Genomic DNA, 26,373 nt, shown 5'->3' on the forward strand with positions numbered 1-26,373 from the left:
TCATCATCAGCCTGGTTACGCCCACTGCAGGGCAAAGGCCTCTTCCATACTTCTCCAACAATACCGGTCATGTACTAACTGTGGCCATGTCGTCCCTGCAAACTTCTTAATCTCATCCGCCCACCTAACTTTCTGCTGCCCCTGCTACGCATCCCTTCCCTTGGGATCCAGTCCGTAACCCTTAATGACCATCGGTTATCTTCCCTCCTCATTACATGTCCTGCCCATGCCCATTCCTTTTTCTTGATTTCAACTAAGATGTCATTAACTCGCGTTTGTTCCCTCACCCAATCTGCTCTTTTCTTATCCCTACGTTACACCTATCATTCTTCTTTCCATAGCTCGTTGCGTCGTCCTCAATTTAAGTAGAACCCTTTTCGTAAGCGTCCAGGTTTCTGCCCCGTACACAGCTATTATACACTTTTCTCTTGAACGATAATGACAACCTGCTGTTCATGATCTGAGAATGCCTGCCAAATGCACCCCAGCCCATTCTTATTTTTCTGATTATTTCCGTCTCATGATCCGGATCTGCCGCACTACCTGCCCTAAGTAGATGTATTCCCTTACCACTTCCAATGCCTCGCTGCCTATTGTAAATTGCTGTTCTCTGCAGAGACTGTTAAACATTACTTTTGTTTTCTGCAGATCAATTTTTAGACCCACTCTTCTGCTTTGCCTCTCCAGGTCAGCGAGCATGCATTGCAATTGGTCCCCTGAGTTACTAAGCAAGGCAATATCATCAGCAAATCGCAAGTTACTAAGGTGTTCTCCATTAACGTTTATCCCCAATTCTTCCCAATCCAGGTCTCTGAATACCTCCTGTAAACACGCTGTGAATAGCATTGGAGAGATCGTACCTCCCTGCCTGACGCCTTTCTTTATTGGGATTTTGTTGCTTTCTTTATGGAGGATAATGGTGGCTGTGGAGCCGCTGTAGATATCTTTCAGTATTTTTACATACGGCTCGTCTGCACCCTGATTCCGTAATGCCTCCATGACTGCTGAGGTTTTGACAGAATCAAACACTTTCTCGTAATCAATTAAAGCTATACATAAGGGTTGGTTATATTCCGCACATTTCTTTATCACCTGATTGATAGTGTGAATATGGTCTATTGTTGAGTAGCCTTTACGGAATCCTGCCTGGTCCTTCACTTGACAGAAGTCTAAGGTGTTCCTGATTCTATTTGCGATTACCTCAGTAAATAGGTTATAGGCACCTGACAGTAAGCTGATCGGTCTATAATTTTTCAAGTCTTTGGCGTCCCCTTTCTTATGGATTAGGATTATGTTAGCGTTCTTCCAAGATTCCGGTACGCTCGAGGTCATGAGGCATTGGTATACAGGGTGGCCAGTTTCTCTAGAACAATCTGCCCACCATCCTTCAACAAATCTGCTGTTACCTGATCCTCCCCAGCTGCCTTCCTCCTTTGCATATCTCCCAAGGCTTTCTTTACTTCTTCCGGCGTTACCTGTGGGATTTCGAATTCCTCTAGACTATTCTCTCTTCCATTATCGTCGTGGGTGCCACTGGTACTGTATAAAACTCTAGAGAGCTCCCAGCCACTTGAACTATCTCATCCACATTAGTAATGATATTGCCGGCTTTGTCTCTTAACGCATACATCTGATTCTTGCCAATTCGTAGTTTCTTCTTCACTGCTTTTAGGCTTCCTCCATTCCTGAGAGCATGTTCAATTCTATCCATATTATACTTCCTTATGTCAGCTGTCTTACGCTTGTTGATTAACTTCGAAAGTTCTGCCAGTTCTATTCTAGCTGTAGGGTTAGAGGCTTTCATACATTGGCGTTTCTTGATCAGATCTTTCGTCTCCTGCGATAGCTTACCGATATCCTGTCTAACGACGTTACCACCAACTTTTGTTGCACACTGCTTAACGATGCCCATATGGTTGTCGTTCATTGCTTGAACACTAAGGTCTTCTTCCCGAGTTAAGGCCGAATACTTGTTTTGTAGCTTGACCCGGAATTCCTCTATTTTCCATCTTACCGCTAACTCATTGATCGGATTCTTATGTACCAGTTTCTTCCGTTCCCTCCTCAGGTCTAGGCTAATTCGAGTTCTTACCATCCTATGGTCACTGCAGCGCACCTTGCTTATTAGCATGTCCACATCTTGTATGATGCCAGGGTTAGTGCAGAGTATGAAGTCTATTTGATTTCTAGTCTCGCCGTTCAGGCTCCTCCACGTCCACTTTCGGCTATCCCGCTTGCGGAAGAAGGTATTCATTATCCGTACATTATTCTGTTCCGCAAACTCTACTAATAACTCTCCCCTGCTATTCCTAGAGCCTATGCCATATTCCCCCACTGACTTGTCTTCAGCGTGCTTCTTGCCTACCTTGGCATTGAAGTCGCCCGTCAGTATAGTGTATTTTGTTTTCGCTCTACCCATCGCCGATTTCACGTCTTCATAGAAGCTTTCGACTTCCTGGTCATCATGACTAGATGTAGGGGCGTAGACCTGTACAACCTTCATTTTGTACCTCTTATTAAGTTTCATAACAAAACCTGCCACCCTCTCGTTAATGCTATAGAATTCCTGTATGTTACCAGCTATATTCTGATTAATCAGGAATCCAACTCCTAGTTCTCGTCTCTCCGCTAAGCCCCGGTAGCACAGGACATGCCCGCTTTTTACCACTGTAGATGCTTCTTTTGGCCTCCTAACTTCATCTTTAATAACCCCTTTCTTTGACACAAGCTTATTTTGCAACCATCACACTTATAACTGTGTATCGATCACCAGCATAACATCGCCATTCCTATTTGTAGTACCAGTATGTTCTCGGGCTCCATTACACTTTAAAGGTTACTCGGCCTGGAACTGTCTTCCCTGCTCCACTGCCACCATTAAAGCCACTGCGCCACCCAAAACGGCTGTCACCGATCATCGACTTCAGTGAGGTATTTGATTGTGTAAGCTATGTAAAATTAGCTGCAAAACTAGAGGCTACGATCGGGGATGGTCAGATTACTGCATGAATAAAATACTTCTTATGGCATCGAACACAGTATGTTAGCACACCTTCCAGGTCAGTAGCTGTCGCCTCCAGTGTTCTCCAAGGGTCAGTATTTGCCCTATTGCTATTTTTGATCTTTATTAATGACATTACTGCTAACACTAAATGTGACAAGCTCTTCGCAGATGATTGTATTATTAATAAAGAAATTGTTGGTTACACAGACCACTTATTATTAAACAGTGCACTCGACTTGGTGTCCGATTGGTGTAAAGAATGGCAAATCTCAATTAACACCACTAAATCTGCATGAATGTCCTTTACAACAAAAAAGAAGCCCTGGGAAATTTCTTACGCTCTTGGTGGCACTTTCCTGAATAAATTAAATAACCACAAATACCTAGGTTTGAAATTCTCTTCAGACTTTTCACGGAACTTACATATTGACACGTGTATTTGTTTATCTTTATCGGGTGACCACTTTTCACCACCTCATGTTATCGCACAGAGCAGAATGCGGCTGTATGTATCGGAAGTTTCTCGAAAGTTATCGATGGTTCTATCCGCTGTCTGTTGTCACCAAACCTTGTGTAATCTGATTACCGGCACATGTACCCGACTGACACATGGTGATACCATTCCAGAGCTTGCGCCGATGAGTTTTGTGTCTTCTTTCTTCTTTTCGCCTCAGTGCTCCCTTCAGTTGATAGTCGGCGTTCATGTTGTCCACTTCTCTTGTGTCCTGTCTGCACGCCTCACCTTTTTGCATGATTTCACAGTGCGACGCGAATGGTGTAGAACTTTCTTGAATGCACACGGGTCCCAGCGATTACTCTGGAACCTTCAATGACTGATGTATAAAAGACGACGCGCTTGACCCGCTGATCAGATTTTCGCCGATCGCCAACTGTGTCCACTGCTATCATCATTCTTTGAGTGTATCCTGTTTTTGAGGGCACAGGTTCGCCCAATAAAGAGCTAGTTTCGTCATTCTCAGTTCTGCTACTTTCTTTACCATCACTACTATGTGACGATATTGATAATGTTACCTCAGTCGCATTACGCAAGCTTTTTTTCTTAGACGATGTTTATGCCTTGTACCGAAGCACACCAGACTACTAGCCCATACAACTTTTGTTCGCTCTGTCTTAGAATACGCTAACATCATCTGGTTTCCGCACACATCAACCAACATATCAAAACTATAAAAGGTGCAAAGAAAAGCTGCGAGTTTCATTTTAACAAATAAAGGCCCTATGACTCCCCTACAAACCCCTTAGCTGGTGCAGGTCTTAAAACACTATCTGTTAGGGCCAGACAGGCCCGCTTAAAATTCATCTACCAACTAATGCACGGCAGTTATGAGATAGACCGAGCTAAATACATTACTTTGTCTACATCATGTCTATCGTGAAAGAAGCACCCATTTACACTAAACCAGTACAGTGTTTGCAATGACACATTCAAGTTCTAACTTTTCCCACATGCCATCAAAGAATGGAATCTCCTCCACCCAGACATAGTTTCCTCTCCGTCATTGTCATCGTTCATCAACCTACTAGAGACATCGAACACGGAAGACTGCACTTAACACACCCACATATCTTAACTGCAATACTTATTTCTTTGCATGGAATTTCTGCATTTCAAGCCCCAAACTGGTCACTTCTGCGCTGTTATCTGTTAGCTGTACACCTTATCTAATCTTACATGGATCATGTATTTGCTATCTTTCAATAAATTCCAGTAATACTATATCTTTTACTGAGCGATATTGTTATACCAACCAAAAGTATTGTATTTCACAGTCATTGGTGATTTGATGATGTGTGTGGTTTAGTGGCACAAGGGCCAGATATGGCCAAAGAGCGCCAAGGTTGGTGATTTCTGCAGCAGTTAAGGAAGCTCTTTCTCTTTTCTTTTACTGTAACATGTAGCATGACCTGTTTGCTTCTTTTTGTAAAACTGTCTAATACAATTCCCACCTGCTTTGGTCTCACTGAGACTGGCAGTATCGCAAATAAATAAATAAATACATATTTTGTAATGATCTGCACGTATTGTATTTTTTAGTTATTTGTGTTGTCATTTACACTTCTTTTTGCTGTTCTTTTTAAACTACCATACAATCTGTCGTGCCCTATGGCAGGGGTTGCTGGACTCGGGCAACCCCACTATCTTTCCAAGAGCACTATGGGACTTCTCTTTCCACTTATGTGCATATACTCAGACTTATAAAATGAGTGTCACAATGAATAACCTGAATGGCTGCACAGGTAGATCATGTAGGAATCAATCAATTCAGTATTCATCCAGCTTGAACTCAGAATGAATTCAAAATTCATTTGGCCATGATCACCAGAAGAGCATTTCTGGTTGAGGTTGGGGTCGCCCTTCCACCTAGGGCGACCCCAACCTCAGACGCCCGTGAACACTCTTTTGGAAATAAAAGGTCATCTCATTCGTTCATTCAAATGCCACAAGTCACTCGTGCTGTGAAAGGGTCTCCGATTTACAGATAACAGACCTAAGAGTACATGTCCACATCATCCAGCATGCAGCAGTGCCCTTCGCAAGCATCAAAGCACTCGTCACGTGTTTTTGCTTCGGATAAGGTAGAAACCAACACAGTTTGGTAGCAAACTAGCCTGTATCAGATGGGACTGGACTCGTTCTGACTGCTGACAGAACCCGAAAATTCCACTCGCAGAGCCCTGTGGAACCTAGTTTCAGAACCCCTGCCCTATGAATCCTTAGGGCATTGCAATAAGAAAATTCCGGCAGAACCTATATCATGATGAATGCGATGAGCATTGAAGCATTGTAGAGAACACAGTGTAGCCACCACAGAGATGCATCATGTACGAAGCATGTATTCAGCAGAGTTCCTCTTGCACTTTCCACTGAACACGCTAAGCCACCTGCCGGTGCCTCCACGAAGTCTGCACGTGACATATGTATGACTATACAGTAAAGCCTCCTTAATTTGGTAAATTGGATGATTTGGACATATATTTTGGTCCCAGCAGGTGTATGCATTATTTAATGTAATCAAAATCTCATTAGTTCCAAAGTATTTGGCCCCACATTGGCTAATTCGGACAACCCTCAGAGCTCGGCAAGTGCAGAGTGCCACAAATGTGTGATGCAAAGGAGCAAGAATGGCACTAGCGTCTAACGGAAATGAAGCGCCAGAGTCCGCATCCACAGTTATCAGCAGAAACTGTACACGAATGATGGAAATGCCGGAACACTTGGTGTCTATCTGTGTCTTTAAAGTCTTTATTCTTGAATTTGTCACTCTGTATAACACCCCATAGGCCACGTACCTTCATAATTGCATAGTCGCAGTCTATAATCGCATTGATAGCAGCCGCAGTTTCTTCCCAGTGCTTGTAGCAAACAGGGACGTGATAGGAAATCGTTGTTCGGAACGTACATACAGTTTCTCCTCACGTGAATGACCTAGGCCACACCGACATCGTCAGCCACGGGGCGAGGCCACGATTTTGGCAACATCAAAATGATGACATGCGAAATCATTTAGAAACCGAGCCTGCCGTCTGCTGGGAGCAGGACACAATGAGAGGTGTTCCATCTGAGCGATTGCGTGCTTGCTATGATACTGGCTTCATGTGAAAAGTCTCGTGGATTAGACTGGGTTTAAATGGCAGCTAGGGAATGGCATGTCTGGATCTAATGCAGAGTCTAATTTGAGAAAATGGCGCTAGCAATGGAAGCTTCGATTGTTACATGGGTGAGTAGACCATAAATATGATCCCTTTGGTGCAAACAAGGAAGGATGGAAGGGAACAAGGGCATTTGTTGCTTACTAAATGGCATGTTTTTTGCCTTAAGTTAAAACACACAAAAGGAAGACGCATAGAAGACAACATCGGCAGCACTTAGGAACTGATTTAGTTTGGGCTGTGACCCATGAATATATATACACATACATGCATGTGAAGGCTGTTCACAAACCTACATTATCCATGTAGGCTGAACAAGCCTACGTTACCCATGTTATTGAATGAAGCAGGCCACGTTCAATAATTAGATCAAGCGACTTAAAGCAGCACGGTTCCCTGACTTGTTGGCGACATCAGTCACTGAAACCATTTTGCAGAAGGTTAAAGGTACCAGCACCACAAGGGAGGAAGAAAGTGCCAGAACCATTAAGACCTGCAGTGATTCTTTATGTTCATAAGGTCTCCCATAACCTCAAGAAGGTGGCAGGCCAGAATGGCGTACCCATTGCCTTTCCTGCCCCCATCAAACTGGTTCGAATCTGTTCGAGAACCACTCGCGAGAAGACCAGTTCGCAAGACTGTGGCAACAAACATGGCACGTCCTACAGGAAATGAACCATGGGGGTCGTGTATGAAATTCCCCTTGAGTGTGGCAAGTCCTACATAGGACAGACTGGACGCTGCATAAATGAATGAGCCAGGGAACATGAACTAAATCTAATGAAAGATGGTGTGGCACATTTGCCAGCGCACTGCAAGGCCTGCATGTGCAAACCACGTTTTTCTGAGAGTTAAGATTCTTGGCAGAAGCAGAAATAAAACAGCACATGAAGTCTAGGGTTTGACAAAAACTCGTCTGGTGAGGAAAGAACATGGCTGAATAAACGTACACTCGGCAACTGAAAAAATTCAAAACACATTGATGTTTCAACGCCCAATACGGCTGCCTTGTTCACAATGAACGAATGCATGGTGGTCTTTATTATATACGTCTCGGAAGATGTAATACGCTTGCGTACAACTCAGGGAGAGGTCCCCGTGTCCGGTTTATCATGTTAGTAGTAGTTTGTATGCAGAATGATTCAAGGAGCAATCGGGATGATAATTTTCTCTCTCTTTCGATGATAGATGCCGAATGCCAGTTAATACTGTGTCCAGTCTTTTCGCGATGGTCTGCCAGGGCGCTGGAGACCGCGTGTCCTTTGGCTACATCATTGCGATGCTGCTGTAGCCTTCTTTTAAAGTTCCCCGTCTCGCCTACATAGCACGCATGGCAGTCCAGGCAAGGAATTTTGTAGAAGACGGCCGAAAATTTTTTTTTTTTTTTTTTTTTTGAGGCGGTCTTTCACTCGGACAATTGTTCTTTTAGTTTGCTTAAGGGGACGTGGCAGATTTGTACATCATGTACATGATGTACATGAACAAGGGGAGTGCCAACTTTTGACTGTTTATTCTCCACTGTATCACATGCAATATATACATGCACGCGAATGCGCAACATACCAAACAGCTTTATCCGCGCAACACCCTAATCACAGCCGGCTATCAAAAACCTTCTTTCTGCGTGCAAAAGTAAAACTGATGTGTCACTAATACAAGACTAGCCATGCTCTTTAATATGAAACGCCTCTAATAATTCACGTGCCGTGGTGTCCCTGCTTCTTCCAAGAATCCGTATCAATTGTCCAGTCGTGGCTCACACTGACGTGGATTGCAGTGCTCAGGAAAATGTGCCGTCTTCACCTTTCAGTGACAGCTCATGTTCCCATGCACGCTGATTTATGACGCAATGCCCAGTCTGACTGACATATGTCTGACCGCAAGACAGCAGAAACTCATATAAAACTATGGTAGCACATCTTGTGTACAGCTTGGCATGTGCAGTAAAACCTCGTTAACTCAAACGCGGTTAATTTGAAAACCCGGATAATTCGAAAGTTTTCTGCGGTCCCATATTTTCGAAGGTAAATTTGACTGGATGATCCGAACCGATGGCCTAGGGCAACCCGATTAATTCGAAGATTTGGGGTGCTATGCAGCGATTCCCGATCCCCATTTCACCGCAAACCCAAAGAAACAATGGCCATTCGGGGCCACGAGGCGATGCCACTTAGCCATCGCAATTATTTATAGATGAAGCGGCCGACCCATAGTACTGCTAGCACGAAAATAAGTCCACGGCACGCCCCGCAAACCACCAAAACGCGTGCCTGCAGAGGAGAAGACCTGCTTCACTGCAATGCAGCGGGCATACCAGTTTTTTTCAGGTGCTCTCGCCCCCCACTCTCCACACTCCTCGCAGTCGCAACGGTCGCAGCATCAGCGCGTGTTCCGTGCCGCTGCCACTGGCTGCAGTTCACCGATTCTCTCTTCGTGCCTGCAGCGACGTGTGTGCACGCAACACCGGTCTGCGCCGTTTCTTTGTGTGCAGTGGTTAAGAGCGTCGCATCTAGCGTGGCGTTTTTTTTTTTTTTTTTCTTAACTGTGCAGAAGTGCCAGTGAGCGAAGATGCCAAAGGGGTCATTCCGCGCCAACTGTCCCAACCTTGGCACTCAACCATCAGCGATTTCTTTGAAAAAAATTGAGGACTATCTATTTAAACCAAGAAGTCTTTCTGTAAAACATTGTTGCAAAAAATATGCTAAATAGTGTATTTATTAGAAACATCCATTGCCTACAAACTGAGAAACTTTAATTGAATTTACTTTTTGTTTTAAGCAATAAAAAATTTCTGGATTTGTGTTATACCGGTCTCTGTGCTTGCACGTGTTTCCCCTTCGTAGGAAAGCGCCCTAGTGGCAAGTAGAACTTGCACGGACGCAAAACTTCCCGAGTCGATGGAGGAATATCTAGGCAAGATAATCAGCTCCTGAAGTGTTTATTTGAGTGGTTTATTTGAAATTATTAGCGTAGCCAATAAAAAATGCGAGCCCCAATAGAGTGCGTTTAACCGGATGTCTCCGTATACCGATGGCCTGCATAGCGTTGCCACGCAGCATCAGAAAGTTGCACCGGTGGGTACAGGGTGCAGTAACATACTCTAAGATTTAAAAATGGGAGAAAACGTTGTGAATAAGAAAAGAATCTGTAGCTTTATTACGGCAAATATGTAGCAAACATCAGTCAACACAATCGTGTTTTAGCGACCATGTTTCTTCTGCAAAAAACAAGTAGCACATGAAACTTTACGATGCCCTAGTAGGCAGACGTCCTAGCAGACGTGCTTGGATCATTCCAAAGCAAGGCTGTGAAATTTTGCAAACGAGTGCTGGATATCCCCTGTGTGGCTTGCACATCGAGGGAAGGCGGCTCTTCAGTTGGCGATATGTACAAGTTGTGCCATTGGAGAAGCTCTATTCATGACATTACCTGTGCTTGTCACACTTTTGTGAAGGCCCTTGTATTTTGTCATGGAAGCGTCTACTCGTCCTTCGACACCATGCCATGAGGGTGGTAACGAAGGTATGTTTTTTCGTTCGGTGAAACGTACACTATTGAGCACACGAATTTATGCTTAATCTTTGGTCTTCGAGGAAACTTCATAACGTTGCGATGACTTTCGTTTAATAGCACCTAAACAATTGCTAATTGTTTGAAGTGCTCTATGTCGGGCGTCGAGGTTTCATTTTTTTTTTTTTGGCATTCGCATATGTATTACTTTGTTAAACCAGCATATCAAATCCAGAATGACCTAAAGGCCAAAAGCAATGAGACACTGAATACATACTTTAAATTGATTGCTTGTTCTTGTTTTTATGAGTCCACTAATGACATTTTAACTAAATGAAAGCATCATGTTAATGGAGTGACATAAAACGAAGTCATTAAACAGAAATTAGTGAGTAGTTATATTGCACTTGTTGTACCCGTAGCAGAAGGATGCAGCCTAGTGTCTATGGCATTGCCCAGTTGAGCTTAATAAAGGTCTTGGTTTCGACCCCCTGCTTGTAGAGGCTGCATTTCAATGAAGGCAATATGCAAGAACACTCGTGCAGTTGGTCAAAATTATTCAGTAGTACCCCTACCGCACGCCCCACATTCCAGATGCTGTCAATGAGGCTCTCGTAGCAGTAGGTGCGAGCCCTCTTAGAAGAAAGCGGGCATAGGGGCGCAGAGAATTTTATGTACAAAACAAAGCAAAAAAAATTGCAGATGAATTTGAAGGAAACAATGTGCACCTATCTTGGCCTGAGCGAGACATCCACAGCAGTGAAGAAAACGGAACAAGACATTCTTCTCGATGACTACGTGTCATTAACCCTTTGAGGGTCAATGATGTAAATATATGGCGAACAAGTCCAAAAATGGTCGATGCCGTATATATACGCCGCCATCTGTACGTTTAAAAAGCGCGCCAATTTCCGAACTCTTTATTTTCTGTCATGTGCTGCCACTACGTGGGAATACAGGGAATTTTTTCACGCACCACCCTCGCTCGGTTTTCATTGCATGGTTTGTTTTAGCACTAGTTCGCTCCCGTGCGTCTATATACTACCGCTCGCACAGTGGCGCGCGTGCGGGCGGATGGCGGTTTCGCCTTTGTTCCGCATACGGTTACGGCTTCTTGCGCTCGCAAAACTGATGGCTATCTCGTTCCTAATCGCTCAAAGGGCGACCGCTTCTTTCTCGCTCGTTTAGTGCTCACAGATGTGCGCATAGGAAGGATGCCGCCGCGCATGCATTTCCGTTGCTTTTTTTTTTTTTTTCTGACACTTGCGAGAACTAATTGCCTCTGGTTGGCGATAAGATGAAGATTAGCGGAAGTTTGTCACACGTGCTTTTTTGACGGGCACACAACCACACAGTTTTTTTTTTAGTGCACACACCTACGCAGTTCGATTACGCTATAGATCTACATATAAGACATTAGTGTAAGAGCAGGAACATTTGTCTTGCGAAATATTCTCGTGTGGGCATATTCAAGGCCTTGAACTATGTGTACAAAAATGCATCAAATTTTTAATTCTTATAAGTTTATTTCCTTTTTTATTGTTGTTATTCATGAATGAAGAGTGCATATATACCAACGCAAAATATTTTTTTCTAACATTACGGTCACCCTAGAAAAATTGCGGTAAATGTTTTTCGAAATAGGTCCCTAAGAAGAATCGAAATCTGCAATAAAAAATCGACCCTGGGCGGTTGCATATGACGAAAAAAATCGACCCTCAAAGGGTTAATGAATTAACTAAAGAACGAATTCATGCAAGATGGCCCCCGCCAAAATAAAATCCAGATTCTAACATTGGCTCCACAATCCTAGTCGCAGAATAAAATTACGAGCTTCTCTGGCGCGTCTGAGCGACAGGTACGTGAGGCATTGAAACTCAAGTCCAATTCCGGAGTCCTGAGCGTGCCGCCACCGAAGAAAGGGTGGCCTCTAAGCAAAGAAGTTACTTGTTCGATCAAACAATTTTATGAGGATGACTCAGTGTCCCACTGCCTTCCAGGAAAAAAACCTGTGTTGCGTGGTCGTCAAAAGCATTTTCTGTTAATGAATTTAAAAGAAATGTTCAAGAATTGGAAAGAAAGTTCAACAATGACTTGCGGTTTTTCTATGTCTGCCAGCCTTCGACCCACACATTGCGTGTAAGCAGGAGGATGTGGCACACACACTGTATGCATCTGTATTGTGGGATTCTCACCCGCGCTCTTGGGACAAAGGAATGACAACACAGTAGTTCAAACAATCACAAGGGCATTTATTGCACCTTTCATAGATCAATGCCTGCTAGCCTAGTTGCTATCCACAAAACATGCCAATGGGCACGCGACAAATCATGAAAGTCCGACTCACCGTGACCGAATAGCGAGCAAATATGTTCGCCCCATGCTGGGCACCAACGCCTGGTCATTCGCGCGTATGATCACGCGAACGGTGGCGCGTTCGAATGAGGCCTCACAAGACGGTCTCGCAGAAGCATGGATCGGTGCACGCACGGAACGTCCACGCCACTCGCTGACCCGCAGCCAAAGAGGAAGCGCCTTCTCCTTTCCGTGCCCAAGTAACCCCGCCGTGAGGCGGCGTTAGCAGCGCAACACTCGCGCTCTCTCTCGTACTGCACTTCAACCACATCGACCGCCGCGGGCGCCAGGCCACGCGCCGAAGCCCAATTACAGGAGACGGGAGCTATGCGGGGAAAACAACTGATCAGGGGACGCGTGAGGCTCTCGCATCCCCACAGTATGCAGCATCAAAATTTTAAGCTTATGCTCCATGCTTCTGGATTGAGAGAGACCTGCGACGACCTACTGGGAACAGTGTGCCAACTGGACAGTGAGCCGTGCACATTCGACGACTGCAGCAGTTGTCCAGGAACAAAGCACCTCAAAACTCTGCTCAGGAACAGCTTGAATCTTGCCGCCGAAGAGAACGAAAGCATAGTGGTTAAGCAGTGGGTGAGCGGCATGCGGTGCAGTCTTGAGTCACTTCTGCCTTCACTTGATGAGTTCTTTGAAAGGTTCTTGGAGACGCTGAAGAAACTCAAAGGTCACCATTTTGTTAAACAACAAGCACACTATTTCACACAGTTGAAAGCTAACATAAGCAACAATGAAGCAGATGTGTTATTGGATTTTGCCGAAAATTATCATTTTGTAGTACAGGATGCACCACAGCAGTTTCACTGGGTCAATATGCAGGCATAGTTGCATTCAGTAGTTATTTATTATCGAGCCACGGAAGGCAGTTGTGATCCAGTTTCCATCATGTCATTTGTTGTGATTTCCGATAGTCTCGATCACGACACCACTGCCATCTTTGTGTTCCACGAAGCAATACTAAAAATAGTCGGACACAATTTTCCTGCAATCACACACATTCACTATTTTTCCGATGGGGCTGCTTCTCAATACAAAAACAGAAAGAACTTCTTCAATCTTTGCCACCACAAAAGAGATTTTGAAATTTAAGCCGATTGGAACTTTTTCACAATGTCACATGGAAAGAGTGCTTGTGATGGCATAGGAGGAACAGGGAAACGTTTAGCAGCAAAAGCAAGCCTACAAAGACCGTATGAAGATCAGATTTTTACACCGCACCAGCTGTTCATGTGGACACAAAACAATATTTTCAGCACCAGGGCAATATGGGTACTAAAAAACTCTATCGATACAATGAAGCTGCTCCTCGCCGAAAGGTACAAGCATGCGATTTCCATCAAGAATACTCGCAAGTATCACCACATCAAAGTATGCTCTTCAAGTTTGTCTGACTTCATGCTCAACACTGAAGGAAATCATCTCCAGGCAAAATCCAACTGTTTGAATTGTTCGTCATCCACACACGATGGTTTCAGCGTGTTTGCAAAAGGAGCAGTTCGCCATGAACAAAAGCAGTGCACAATCGCCTGAGTACATTGTCGCACTTATTGCTCTTAACCCTTTGAGGGTCGAATTATTTTGAAAAAAACTTTCCCAGGTGGTCAAATTACTTTATTGCGGATCTTGAACGTAAGAAATGTATAAAGTTGGGAGTAAATAGTAAAAAATAATTAGGAACAGTATTTTGGTGTCGGCATCACTCAGAACTGCAACATGTTCAATAGTATTTCCGAGCGTGGTACTCCTTGAAACACGGGTCTACGCACAGCGCCTTATCGCAATCTGCACACCTAAAATGCGTGTCTGTTCTCTTGGAGCGAGGAGTTGTATTGGCGCACACGACATCTCTGCATGCGGCTGCCTTGGGCAGAGGTCTGAGGCACCCTCTCGCGTAAGCGCGTTGCCGCAGAGAGCAAGAATACCTTGTGAGCGGGGGTGATAAACAAGCTAAGAGCAGTGCCAATCAAGATAGAAATCAACTTCTGCTGCCCCTGCGAGAGCGTGCCGACAAAGAGAAAAAGCATGTTTCGCGCACCTCCGTTGCGATCACGCGGCGGAACCGAAACCGCATTGCCACTGAGAGCGAGAATACCTCGCGAACGGCGCTGATAAACAAGCTAAGAGCAGCGCCAATGAAGATAGAAATCAACTTCCACCGTCTTGCAAGAGAGTGCCGACAAAGAAAAAATTAATGTTTCGCGCGCCTCCGTTGCGATCACGTAGCGAAACCGAAACCGCCAAAGGGGCGTTGCCGCAGTCTGAGCGACGCGCTGAAGCTAGCAATCAGTTGTGTTTATCTCCCCAAGAAGGTAGCACCAATTTCAAACGCATCTTGTAAGTGCTAAAAGGTGGCAGCACCTCCCGGTGAGCTCGCATCGTCATTATGGCGCGAAATTTCAAACGGAGGGTCGGAACCGTACCCGTACGGCAAAGAGAAAACTGCCGCCGTACATGTACGGCCAAAACCTCCAAAGGGTTAAATGCGCTGCACACCGCAGGTCAGTTTATTGTTCTTTCTGTGCTTTCTTTTCCATATGAGGGAAGTTGGCCACCCTGGGAGCTGCATTTGTTATTGCAAAACCTCGGATGCCATGGAGGAAAAAAACAAAACAGGAGTGGCCCTGACGTCACATTTTTGAAGACGGAAGTGCAGCCAGGTTGGTGTGCTATCTTCCTTTGTGCCTCATATCAGCAGTTCTGCAGCTCACCGGAGCAGATGGGTGCAAAGTTTGAACTTGCATTGTAACGAACCGCCAGAAACGTGTGCTGCTGACGCGCGTCAGAACAAAGCCTACGAAACTTCTGTAGCAGTTTTAGTGATGCAGACGCAGTCCTTTTTTTTTTTTTTTTTTTGTGGCACCGCGCCGTGATTGCTTGAGTGTATATGTTGCTGGCTGACACTCACCCTCACAGACCCAAACACAACTTTCAAGCTTACACACCACACTCCAAAGTCGGTGTGAACAAAATATGCTGTGAAAAAGACACCGGCAGAAAAATCTTATCTCACTTTTCAGAGACCAAATGCAGCAGCGAAAACTTCGGGAGCGCGGTTGCTATGGCAATGTTGACATTTGGGGTACCCGTCTCAGTGCTCCTTTGCGAAAAACAGCACGTGATTTCCGCTACACACTCTCCAATACGTTCTTGCTGGTCGGGGCCTCTCCTGGGTCTCCTTCCTCCATGCCGGATGCAATAAACATGTGCGAAATCAATAGCATGGGTTTTTTATTCCTGCGTTCCGACATATGAAAGAATGAGTGCGACCACTCCAAGGATGCATAAACAAAAAGACTATTAAGCACAACTGCGAAGGAAAGTGTCTGATGCCCTTCTTATTCTATAATGCAAAAGTGGCACAGTCAAAAGTGTAATCCTCTAGGTGGATCTGGGGGAGTCTTTCCACGCTTCAGCATATATAGTCCGACTTCTCTGGCAGATATCACCAATAAAAGTTCTGATGTCTTGCTAGAGCCACTACAGAAATACATCGTAGCTCTAGGTACCGGAAATATTTGCACTTGAAATCTCCCTCCTTTTATTTAAAGCAATTATTGTGGCCTGTTAATGCCTAAGAGACGTCATTCTTACCTTATTCTAAACATTGCTGCAAGAAGACCACCAGGGGAAGTGCAAGCATTTAACATACTAGGTGTTGTGTGAAAAAATGTAATGTATCTGAGGAGCATAGGAGCGTGTTTTAGGATTGTAGCCGCAACCTTGTTACAGTTGATAGCTCGGATGAGCCTTCCCATTTTTTTCTTCAGTTATCACAGATTGTATGTTATATCCTGCGCTTCACAAAGGTCAGTGGACTGCCTCATTCGGTCTGAATTTAACATTTAACAACAAGAAAGACAGAGAAGGCGAACAACTAAACATATTTATTCCTTTCCATCATCTTTTTAAATGCAGTAGTTTGAACTTAAGAATGCCAAAACATTTAATGACGAGTCGACATCATTCCTCTAAAATCATTGCCAACATGGTCGCTAAAACAGGATTGTGTTGGCTGATATTTGCTACATATTTGCCATAAGAAAGCTACGGATTCTTTTCTTATTCACAGATTTTTCGCCCATTTCTAAATCTTAGTGTACATTACTGCACTCTGTACTCACTGGTGTAACTTTCTGATGCCACGTGATGATGCTATGCATGCTGTCGGTGTATGGCGACATTAGGTTAAATGCACTCTATTGGGGCTCGCATTTTTTATTGGCTCGGCTAATAATTTCTAATAAAGCACTCGAGTAAAAACTTGAGGAGCTGATTATCTTGTCTAGATGTTCCTCCATCGACTCAGGAAATTTTGCGTCCACGCAAGTTATACTTGCCGCTAGGGCGCTTTCCTACGAAGGGGAAACACATGCAAGCACAGAGACCGGTATAACACAAATTCAAAAATTTTGTTATTGCTTTAAACAAAAAGTAAATTCGATAAATGCTTCTCAGTTTGTAGACAATGAATGTTTCTAATAAATACACTATTTAGCATATTTTTACCCTGACCACCTCAATTCTAAATTTACGACTAAACGTAGGCTAAAACTAACTTTTCTGCAACTTTGTCGCCAGCTGTACAGGCAATCTCACGTTATATTCATCCCAAATTATTTTTCACTTACAATACGACTTGCTGGCAATTAGTTACTATGAAACATAACCTTTCGATAAAAGTTACCTTTCTGCAAAAAAATTCCCAACATGCACCAAATTTTGCATATTTAGTGCCGTATAAAAAACTCACGGAAACATAAAGATTGATAAAACCTTCTTTAGGTGAAAAGCCTATCTTTATTCTCAAGGGAAAATCGTGTGCTCACCTAATTTAAAAAGAAAACATTTTTTGACAATGCATTTTAAGACTCATATTTTCGAACTTTTTAAATAACTTCACATTTTCCTAGCAGTGCTGAAAATGCTTTTTTCGCAAAAGTATTTTACAGAAAGGCTTCTTGCTTTAAGTAGGTAGTCCTTAATGTTTTTCAAAGAAATCGCTTATGGTTGAGCGCTAAGGTTGGGACAGTTGGCGTGGAATGACCCAAAGTATAACGCTGCAGCAGAAGTTCTGCTTGATACAAGAAGCTTGACTGCAAGTTCGTGGCCACAGGTAACTTTCGTTGTTGATAACTGCCCGGCGTGCGGTGACATCCCACACCTGAAAGCTATCCAGATGGCATTTCTTCCTCCGAACACCACGTTGATCTTGCAGCCAATGAACCAAGGCGTCAGTCAGCACACAAGGAAGATTTACCGCCACCACCTGCTCAAGCACATGCTTCTTTGCTACGACAACGGCAAAGAGTACTCCATCGACCTCCTCAGGGCCATATGTCTTATTGTGTATGCATGGAAGCAAGTGGAACCCACTTTGATCATGCGGTGTTTTGAACACGCTGGCTTCTCACAGAAAAGCACAGTCGATGCTGATGCTGACTATTCATGTGCATTTGATGAAGAAGGAGCCGAGTATTGCAACCGCATCAAGGCACTCTGCGCAGAGGATAGCCAATCCCATGCAGTCGGCTTCGCCGAGTATCTGAACTTTGAAAATGATCTACAAACGTGCTACTCAGACTTGGAGAGTGAAGCGCTACCGCTGCGACCATGTGTGATATGACAGCGACGACGAAGACGCTAACGAGCACCTGCTCTAGGGGAAGTTACTGGATCGCTGAACGTTATCTAGTTTTGTTGAGTGCCACGGTAGAAATTCTCAAATGCTGCACATAATTGGCCAACTAGAAAACATGACCCTTGGAGCCTCGAACTACAGGACGCGGCGAACCAGCATCTCTGATTAATTTAAGTAATCCAAAGATCGCCGAATAAAAGTAATGCATTCCTGCAGCGAAATATTTTTGCCTGGGTTGCATATTTTTTTCTGTTCGGTTAATTCGAAAACTCGCTTAATTCGAAGATTTTTTGCGGTCCCATTGACTTCGAATTAACGAGGTTTTGCTGTACTTTAAAACAGCCATGTTCCTTGCTCCCATGAGAAAGAATGCGTGGATACAGCTGGGCGAGCTTGCGTGGCGTGCCCAGAATGCGTGGCGCCATGGCGTGCTTTGCACGATCCAGATTCACTTGTATGAATTTAATTGTTGGATTGAGTGCCATCATGAAAGTCGGGACACAATACCATTAACCAGAACAAGCGACACTAGGCGCCCATTAGAAATCATTCGCTGCACAACTCGCTCATGCTGGCCTCACCGTTCTCTGCGCTTGCTCGGCCCTTCTCCTGTGTTCGTCACTCTTAATAAGCAAGCAGATGTGACCCGTCTGCAAGGTGATTTTGCGATCTAAAAATTGCAAGGAATTGCAGGAAGGTACCTTGTGGAGTAAAAACCATTCCCTTCCCGGGACAACAAAAGGCCGCTAAATCTTTGTCAACAATGGGCTGATATGACGCAATGAATTGTTGCTTTAAAACAAGTAAAATATTGTCAACATGCCTAAAAAAACTTCAGAACCCCCCCCCCCCATTTTTAGGTATGTTGATGATTTTTTAATTGTTTTAAATCAACAATCCATTACATCACATCAGCCCACTGTTGACAAAGTTTTAGCGGCCTTTTGTCGTCTCAGGACGGGAGTGATCTCGGGAAGGGAATGGGAAAGGTACCTACAATTCTTTGCAGCTCGGCATGTTAACATTGAATAAATGCCATTAAGATTCTGTAAATGCTGTCCTCACTTTTTTTGTTTGGCCTACACTGGAGGAAAGTTTTTTTACATTTTTTCTCGCTTCGGACATTCAGAGGTAAGCTTAGAACCAAGGCAGGCCTAGATTCGAGTAAATATGGTAAATATTTTATTCATTAGAAGGCAAGAAACATTTTGTTGTGTAGTATATTGTAACCAAGCAGACAACAAATGAGGCATGTAAACTTCCAGCGAGCTCATGGCTTGCCGAATGGCTCATCTCTCCTTGTTCGCACAAGTTTGGTGAACCGCCCACCTTGTGACGTTGCAGTGACCGAATGTGTTCTGTTCTCAACGAAGATCTCCAATTACTCCCCAGTTCCGACTCAGTAAGCGCGTCGGCTGCGTGCCTTCATAACCGACTGTACAGTCGTCATCTATAATGTCTTGGATAGCGACCACACTCGGCAAACTAGTTCCGTTTTCACTCTGTGTGTGCATCAGCTCCGTGCCTTCAAAACTGCGTAGTCGCCATCTTGCTCGTGTTTATAGTACGAGGCCTCAAATGTACCCTTGGGACGAAGGAACAAACGCACAATAGTGTGGACAACCACAAGGGCATTTATTGAACCTTCTACACACCAATGCCAGCTAGCCAAATAACTATTATTAGAACACGCTGATGGGCGCTGACAAATCGAGGACCTTCAACTCGCCGCGACAGAATATCGAGTAAATATGTTCGCCTCATGCCGGACACTAAAGCCAGTCATTCGCGTGTCCAGTCATATGAACGGTGGAAAGTTCGAACTGAGTTGGTCCATACCGGTGCCTCACTCCAAAGCCTTGCGAGACGATCCCACAGAGCATTAACATCAGCATTAGAAGCCTAAATGCAAAATTGCAAATTAATTGCCTTAATAGATCTTGTTTTATAGGGAATTACATATTGCCTAGTTGTAAAAAGCTTAGCACGGCAGTGAAAGAAGCGGCAGTGGTTGACTCTTTTAAAACTTGCAAAGATGTGCATTTCAGGGCAAGACGGCGCCATCATTTTTTTAAACTATTGTATTTGGACGATTCTATCATGCTACCAATAGTAACGCGCAGTTATATTACCGACCAAATGTAAAAAAAAAATTACTTCTTCCAGATTCTACTTCATACATCAAGTAGCGAACCTGAGTCCAAGTGCAATGTGTTGAAACGATTTTATAAAAACATAAAAAGGCACACGGGCACGCACACAGCTGAATCTTAGCGGCTGGTTGCTATCGGAGTTCGACGGCACCTCCTTATCGCTGTATACTAACCACAGAAAGTCACCTTCAGTTCCATCTGATGCATTAGAAATGCCACACTTCTTGAAGGCTTGGACAACCGTCTGTGGGAGGGCATTCCACGCACTATAAGACCACCTTGCGATGTCTCCGAGCATCGCTTTCTTCAGACGGCCCATTTGATGGCAGTGTGGCTAGCTACCTTGCATTGACATTTTTATGCCGTATTCATTCAAATCTAGGACGATAGCTTTCTTTTGTCAAATAATCATACCAAACTCTAGGGTCGGCCAAGATTTTAGGATTTTGGAAAACGGGCCAGTTTATAATTGGAAATGATAAATATGGTGCATAGCTAGCGCCATCTCAAAAAGTCAGTATAGCAGCCGCTACTCGCTGTGCCAGTAGCCAACTGAAGTACACAAGCTACGTCGCCATTTTGACCTGTGTTGTATCGGCGTGTAGCATGGTGTTATCTAGACTGTACTAGACAATGGTTGAGTGGGACGAATGGCACTCTCCAACTATGCTGCCTGTGGAAAAATTTTGCGAGGTCGCTGCGAACGAACTGGATTGGGGTGGAGACTTGCTTTGCAGCATATTCAAAGTAATTTAGATGCGGGTGCCGAGCCCGATTCTCTTATACCGAGACCGATATGCTCTTATAATAGTGCTTTATTTCAACTGTAAATTTATATCGACACCTTTTTCCAATGTATACATATGCGAGGCACTGGTTATAGATCGTCATGTCTCCAAATTTGCTGTCGTTGTGAATTGCCTCATCTGCAAGTGAGTGCGCATTCATTGCGCGGAGACTGGCGGACGCCCAGTTTCTCTTGCATATAGTCTGTGCAGTGAAATTTTTTTATGGTTTTACTTGCTTTGGTACACCTGCGACTATTGTTGGCCGATACCAATTGTAGCTTTAGCCAGGCGAACTGCTATTTTTAACGCTGTTTTCTAAAAGTAGCATGTAATTTTTGCCACAGAAGCGGTCTATCTGCAACACGAACCTACAAAAGAAAATTGTATTGATATTGTGTCATTTCACGCGCTCTTCTTGTTGGTGGATTACCGATCAGGGACAATGATCAAAGAAGACAATATAGTGTAATAAACCAGGTTTATTGACTGCATGGCATGAAGAGACACAGATGACCAAGGCACTTATAGGGAAATCTAACGGTACATAGACATATATATATCAAAGACATACATGTAAGAGAAAAATTATTGAACACTCCAAATTCCCTGATTGAAAAAGTGAAAACTCCTAACTGGAATAAGCATGTTTCTTTTTAAAGCTGCACCAGCGCCAGGTGAACCAATCTACCTTCCAAGAAAAGGAATCGAGGCAACTATTGGACGTTATTACCAACAACAGTCTTCGGAAAAATATATTGCATATGTACTCGGACTGAATGGGGAGACCGGGAAGTCTTTACCAATGTAATCTCTGTGGCTTGTCTGGCGACCTCCTTCAACATGCTAGCAGGTGAAATGAAGTAGAAACATATATTCTAATTGAATGGTGTTTACTATTCAGATCGTATTCGGCTTCAGAATTCACTATTAAAAATTATCGAATAGCCCTTTCCGTTCGAATGTAACGCATAACAGCACTTTTGAAGTCTCGAAGGTGAGGGACCGATGCAGGTGAGGGATATTATTCTGGGTGATTGTGCTGCTGGAAAGCCGTGGCTGTTGCAAAGAGGCGCACCAGTTCCCGAGAGAATTAACACAGGGGTGCTATTCTGCTCAACCAGCTCGCAGCTGCCCTTCAATATAAACGCCTCGTTTTGGGACAGTGTGTAAATCTGCTAACTTGATTCAGGCAAGAAAAACTTTTTTTGACAGTATCACCATGTATGCAACCCATTAAAACTGGGTGCCCAATGTGGTACCGCACTTACCTTCTTCAATGAACACAGCAGACCTAGAGATATCTCTGTGTGTATGTGAGGCATGCTGGTCCTTTAAGGGGGACGTGGCGTTCGATTACAACCTTCTTAATTCTTCGTGGATTTTTATGAAAATTGCCAGATTATCAGCAACATTTCTGCGACACTACTACAGTAAAACCTCCTTAATTCGAACTCAGTTTATTCGAAATCCTGTGTAATTCAAAGGTTTTCGGCGGTCCCAACAGTTTGCATGCAAATTTTGCGGGATAATTTGAACAGCCAGCATGCCCATATCTGGATAATATGTCAGTTTAAACCATGGCCTCCGTGATTTTTCCGTGCCTTCGTGATCCGCAAAAAAAAATAAAAAAAATTTGTGTGCCAGTCTCTGAGCCCATTATAGTTGCCGAGTGGCAGCCAGGCGGCACTTTAAATCAACATTCTGTTTCTGGTGAATGTTACTTCTAAAGTTCTGTGCGTGACTCGGCGTGAATAACCTACATAAGGCAGGCTTGTTGCGAAAGTAAACTTAGTTGTGAGTGGCGCCGGTCCTGTCATTTGTGTTCTTCTTCTCGAGTCCTGGTCTTCTGCGCCTTGCCTTTACTACTTCAAGCACGAACCAACTAGCCCAAGCAAGAGTTTTACCTGATGTGGGGGGTCGACTTACAATTGAAACCAAAACATGGCACCGCCAAAAAAGCGAGACCAACGGGAGCTACAACGTAGTTAGAATTTTATGTTTGCTCTATGGCCCTACCCGTAGCTTTTCGCTATCCCGCAAGTTTGTTCGCTTTTCGGATGGGTTTTTCAAGATTTTTTAGAGTTTTACAGTGCGCACAACACTCATGAGGGTGTGTCGATAGTTGATGGCACTGCTGCTGTTCATTTGCGGCGGCACCCTCAGTACGGCGGCGCTTGTGCGGAGCATCGGTATTTCGTGGAAGAGCAGACACCACTCGCGGGTTTCTCTTTGCCTGTTGCGCTTAGCTATCTCTATAGTTTCACGAAAGGCATTGGTTTGCCACGTTCCACTTGACTGCCGGCTACGTGCTACTTCTATGCTTCCTCAGTCATCATGAGTGCTCCAGGCCCACTAATCATTCGGCACTCGTTCACAGCAGCGTACAAGAGGGCTGCCATCCTTTATGCCGAAGAAACAAATCACTGCGCAGCGGGCTGCAAGTTCGATGTTTCTGAACAGGTGGTGCGAGAGTGGCGACTGCAGCGAAGCGAAATTTTCACCTGTGACGGCAAGTGAGGAATTTCTCACGTGCCGAAGTCTGGATGCTTTCTGGAGCTGTAGGCTAAGCTTGCGGCGTACATCGCTGAAATGCTCAATCAGTCCCTGCCAGTGAAGTGTGACATCGTCATGAAACAAGCCCGGATCTTCACCTTTTAAGGACCTGCTCTGCTGTGAGTACAACGAGTGGCTGGCGGCAGAAGACCGCGAAATTACGCCAACCGGACCTGTCAAAATAGCCTCCCTGACGGCTGCATGTGGTTGGGTGCATTCGGCGTGGGCTGCTGTTCCACAAGATGTCGTGGTGCGGTCGTTCGCCAAATGTGAAATTTCGCGGGACGACGACACGCTGTGGGACCGTAGCAACGATGACGATGGCAGCACTAGTGAAGATGAGTAGTCCAGTGACCATGTCAGCTACTAATAAATTTTCATTACCGAATTCGCCCTCTGGTATGCTCTTCTTTTTCTTTTCTTCCTGTCACGCGATATGGGGGGGTCGACTTACAAACATGTAAGTACGGTACTTCAAGTGACCGTTTTTCAGGCGAAATAAAGGTGCAGTGTTGATACAGTCACATTTCGTACATTTGTTTCTCATTTTTTGTCCATTTTTGATAATTCAAAAACCCGGTTAACTCGATGATTTTTCGCGGTCTGACGGACTTCGGATTAACAAGGTTCTACTGTATATAAATTTTATAAAGATATCTTTAGAACTCTTTTATGTACATTTTTCTCCTTCTGGCCGTGTTCCAAGCCTGAATGCATTCTAAGCTGAATGGCTGAGATCGTGACATTCTTAGATTTTTTTTATTTGCAATGCAATTTTTTTTTAGTTCTCATTTTTTAAGAGGTGCCTGTACCACAGGCGTTTAGGCTGTGAGCAAGTAGCCGAATCGTTAATTGTAGTAAAGTCAAACTGCAAAAACAAGAGTGTTATGCCCTGGACAGTACATCCAGGAATACAGGGAAGAAAACAGAACTGAAATAGACCTAGTGGACACGAAGAAATCAGTGGCACAAGCAAAGCAGGAATCAAGAAAAGTCATGTTGAGAAAAAGGCTTTCAAAGTTGTACCTTAGATTTTACATTATCAAAAGGCACCGGGGTTGTAGTCTTTTGTGTCCTTTTCAGTGCGCAGCTTCTTGAGTGCCCTGCCTTTGGTTTCATGTGCCTTGCTTGACTTTTTTTTCGGCAAGACATCTCTTTCCACTGCTCTGCGAAGAGCATGTCGTCCCGATTGTAGTTCAAGTGTTGCACAATACTCAGCATACGCATGGCGGGCCCCAGCATTGTATTTGCAGACTGCCTCATGGACAGCTGCCTCCGTCGCAACCAATGACGCGTTTTTATCTTTTGGCAGCAGTGACCATATGACCGAATTAAGGCTTTTGGCAGCATTTTGGGTTTTTTCCCTAAGCAACGGCTGAGAAGCTGCATGTCAGAAAGACGTTGGTACACGGGCAGCAATTCATCGGCAATATGCTTTCCAAGCCGGTACTTGTGAGGAGGTGGAGGCTTCCTTCTCTGCTTCTGCAGCCTGATGTTGGCACCAACCTTGAGGCCCCTACGGGCAAAGGTCATGATGGAGGTCTTCATCGTCAGATGTTATATGATAATATGTTGCTATCACAGGCTTTCGCATGTCTTGAACATTGTCGTTGTCATGCAGAGCCATGCCATAGTAATTTGTCAGTTTTTTTATTAAATCTTGAGTGAGGCCACCTTTCCCTCCAAGAGGTTGCCCTTTCTTGCCTTTTGTGATCAGAGCACGCAGAGTCATCCCCATCCTTTTCTTGACATTGAGAAAAGGTTTATTGGCGGCGCCTAATGCGAAGGCACAGCGACCGGGAACGGCGAGGCAGCCCGAAGCACTGTCCAAACGGACGCCAGCAATCAACAGCGCAAGCCAAGACGAGCCGCGCGTTGGTGATGCAGCTGTGCCGCGAGGCGCGTCTTCTTTTTCACAATCTCCCCCCGGACAAAAAGAGCCATCCTGGCGCCTTAAGAATCGGGAGGTAGAGGGTCGTGGTAGGGCTTGAGAAGCGAGACGTGGACAATGTCACGTCCGCGCCGGCGCAAGTCTTCAGGTGGTGACGGGCTCAATGAGAAAATTCACTGGGGATGTTTGCTCCAAGACTCGGTAAGGCCCTTCGAATTTTGGGACGAGTTTCGAGGAAAGCCCCGGCGTTGGGAAAGGGACCGACAACCACACAAGAATGCCTGGAGCGTAGGTGGTGTTTGGAAGCGTGTCGATGCGGTTTTCTTTCTGGCGCTGCTGTTGCTCTGCCGTAAAGGAGCGCACTAGCTGGCAGCATTCTGCGGCTTGTCGGGCAACGTCGGACACAGGTAGACACTCGGAGGTGTCAGGACGGTATGGAAGGAGCGTGTCGATGGTATGCGTAGGCTCGCGGCCATACAAGAGGAAGAAAGGTGAAAATCCCGTAGTGGCCTGAATCGCGGTGTTGTACGCGAACGTGATGAATGGAAGGATGCAGTCCTAGTTACCATGATCAGATGCCACGTACATAGAGAGCATATCACCAAGTGTGCGGTTAAATCGCTCTGTGAGCCCGTTAGTCTGTGGAAGGTATGCCGTGCTTGTCCGATGAATAATGTAGCATTCCGAAAGCAAACTTTTGACGACCTTGGAGAGGGAGGCGCGACCTCGATCGCTGAGGAGTTCTCAAGGTGCGCCGTGTCGAAGCACGAAGCGATGTAGGATGAAAGAGG

The 26,373-nt window shown here is 44.7% G+C and overlaps 1 protein-coding gene across 2 annotated transcripts in view; it reads right to left on the reverse strand.

Annotated features, from left to right (window-relative positions):
* The window catches only part of LOC126535580 (egl nine homolog 1-like), a 158,696-nt gene that overhangs the window by 53,293 nt on the left and 79,030 nt on the right, over window positions 1-26,373 (reverse strand). The gene's annotated exons all lie outside the window — the stretch shown is intronic.

The sequence above is a fragment of the Dermacentor andersoni genome, chromosome 7, assembly GCF_023375885.2.
Source record: "Dermacentor andersoni chromosome 7, qqDerAnde1_hic_scaffold, whole genome shotgun sequence".
Taxonomy (NCBI): domain Eukaryota; kingdom Metazoa; phylum Arthropoda; class Arachnida; order Ixodida; family Ixodidae; genus Dermacentor; species Dermacentor andersoni.